Raw genomic sequence first — 2,966 nt, 5'->3', positions numbered from 1 at the left:
TGCCTAGTTACAATAGCTATGCATTAATCTTAAAAATATCTGCATTGTATCACAGTAATTAACACAAGGCAGCAGAATGATTCATATAGCATAGCTACCCCAACATATCCTATGGCAATATTGCTAACTACTAGGACAATTGAGGCAAGTTAAGGAGTAGAGAAATAAGAGAAATAGATGTATGTTAATTTACCTGTAACACCCATACCAGTAGGTAAATGAGTTATGTTACAAGGATATTTAAGTGATAGAACATCATCCAATCGAAGCTCATGCACACTGCCACTGCAAAGCACTTAACCAGAACCTTATAAGCACCACAATATCATAAATGGAAGATAAACATATTTCATTACATGAAAGCTACTGAAACTAACTACCATAAGAAGCACAGGATTCCATATGACAATATCATACGTGATAAACAGGCAGATCACCCAAAACAGACCTAATGCATCACTACATAGTATGCAAATCAGTGTTTCATAGGCATTTAATATATCACAAACTTCAGCCTTAAATGCATATTGTAGACATTCTGAATATCAAAATGACCTCACATGCTAAACCACATTATCAAATGTCTACTACCTTGCCATATGCATTGTTGAAGTGTGGAGATGGAATGGCACAAGTAGGTAAAGTCACACGTTGTCTGCAAGGATAATCAATTTACACCAAGTCAGGCCACAATATAATTCATCACTAAATATACACAGTTGTTTATATGGTGAATCACTTAATATATAACATAATAAAATGTGGAATATGTGAAAAGTCCATCATTAATCAAGGTTTACATGTCTGGTCGAGTTCAAAATTCTGAACTATTTAACTTACTGAAAGCATTTAGACTAGAAGTGACCAACCACGTTATCATCCATTATATAGAATAAGATATTCCACCAACACATGTTGTCTCATGATGGAAATCAAGTTTCATATTCAGTACCATTATTATCCCCATCATCTATGTTCTCCATCCAAAAATCATTGTTAAGCACGTCATCATTATGCATGTCCTCATCATCACTTCTTGAGGATAATTGTGATCGTGAGATGGTTCACGGAACAATTGGTAATTGCTCTTTCTCAACTCGGGTCAATGGATTGAGAAATCCATCATTTTCATTAACAGGACCATAGTTCTTCACATCAGTGTCATCTGTCACCTCGGGAGGAGTCATTGCATGCAACTCCTCAATCTACATGGTTATTTGACAAATGACTTTAGAATTATAGAAATGCGCAGTTTCCATAAAGGGATATGTTTATATTTCAAGAAGGGAAATCTTACGTGTGTTCTAAACCACACTGGGAATTGACTTTGGTGCATATGCTCGAAGTGACTCAAGCCCTCTTCCTTCATCTTGTTATAATGGTCACTACAAAAACTAAATTCAACAATAAGTTATCAACTTACAATAAAAGAAAATTCAAAATTGAATTTGGTAACGAGGGTGCACTTACTCTATATAGTGTTCAATCTATGGGCAATTATTAAGCACGTAACACTCAGCCTTGGCCAACAGTGATTTAGGTAATTTTGATAAGCTTGATGCCCCTAATGGGCTCACCTTTTGGGAGAAAACAAATAAACTTGCCTCTTGGGAGCATATACCAACATCAATATTCCTTTTCTCTTGGTTATGTCTAGTCTCGATTTCATTAAGGTACATAGAGCAAAATGTCAGGCACTCGATGTGAACATATGCTTCAGCAATGGAACCTTCTAGACGGGCTCTATTGCGAAAATACTGCTTGAACTTATCCATATATCTCTCAAAAGGGTACATCCACCTGTACTGAATAGGTCCTGCTAGCAATGTCTCGTCTAGTAGATGAATAGCAAGGTGAACCATGATATCGAAAAATGCAGGTGGGAATATCATTTCTAGTTTACAAAGAATGATGGGGATATTTTTTTGAAGCCATTCCAACACTGTTTTATCTAGTGTTCATGAACATAATTCTTTGAAAACAAGCACAACTCTATTAAGGCTCGACGCACATCAAGTCGTAGGAACCCACCAATAACAACCGGCAACAAGTATTGCATGAAGATATGACAACCATGGCTCTTCATTCCCATGATTTTCCTATCATTAACAATGACACACCGAGCAATATTTGAGGCAAAACCATTAGGGAATTTTACATCTGCCAACTGTGCACAAAAACTCCTTCACTCAATTGCATTTAACACATAACATGCAAGACACATAGAAGTACAATCACCATCATGTTATAAATGTAATTCTTTCCTTAGTCCAAGATCTTCCAAATCCCTACACGCATTAGCAGTGTCCTTACTTTTGCCTTCAATATCCATTAAAGTTCCCAGCACGTTATCACAAATGTTTTTCTCAATGTGCATGACGTCCAAGTTATGTCTTAATCTCAAGTCTAACCAATAAAGCCTGTCCCGTGATCATTTTAGGTTGGAGACGGTTTTCCTCCTTACCATTAAAAGCATTTTTTTTCCATCTTCAAATGTGATCTACCTCCAACCAACGACGATGGCCCATATAACAATGTTTTTGGCCATGCACCAAACATGATGAATTTGTTTCTGTATTACAAGTAAGGCAGGCCATCTTACCCTTTGTGCTCTAGCTGGAAAGATTAGCGTATGCAGGAAAGTCATTAATAGTCCAGAGCAATGCTCCCTCAATACAAACATTTCTCGTTTGTATGCATCATATGTACGAACTCCCTCTTCCCATAATTCTATCAACTCAGCTATTAGTGGACGCATGAACATGTCAATATCATTTTCTGGTGCCTTTGGTCCAGGGATTAACAATGACATCATCAAGTACGGATCTTTCATGCATAACTAAGGAGGCAAGTTGTAAGGCACAAGTAGCACTAGCCAAATACTGTATGGCTTGCTCATGTTATTGAATGGGTTGAACCCATCACTCCCTAAACCAAGTCTGACATTACGAGGATCTTCAGCAAAT

Source organism: Carya illinoinensis, chromosome 13, assembly GCF_018687715.1.
Source record: "Carya illinoinensis cultivar Pawnee chromosome 13, C.illinoinensisPawnee_v1, whole genome shotgun sequence".
Taxonomy (NCBI): Eukaryota; Viridiplantae; Streptophyta; class Magnoliopsida; order Fagales; family Juglandaceae; genus Carya; species Carya illinoinensis.
This window is presented reverse-complemented; position numbering follows the sequence as displayed.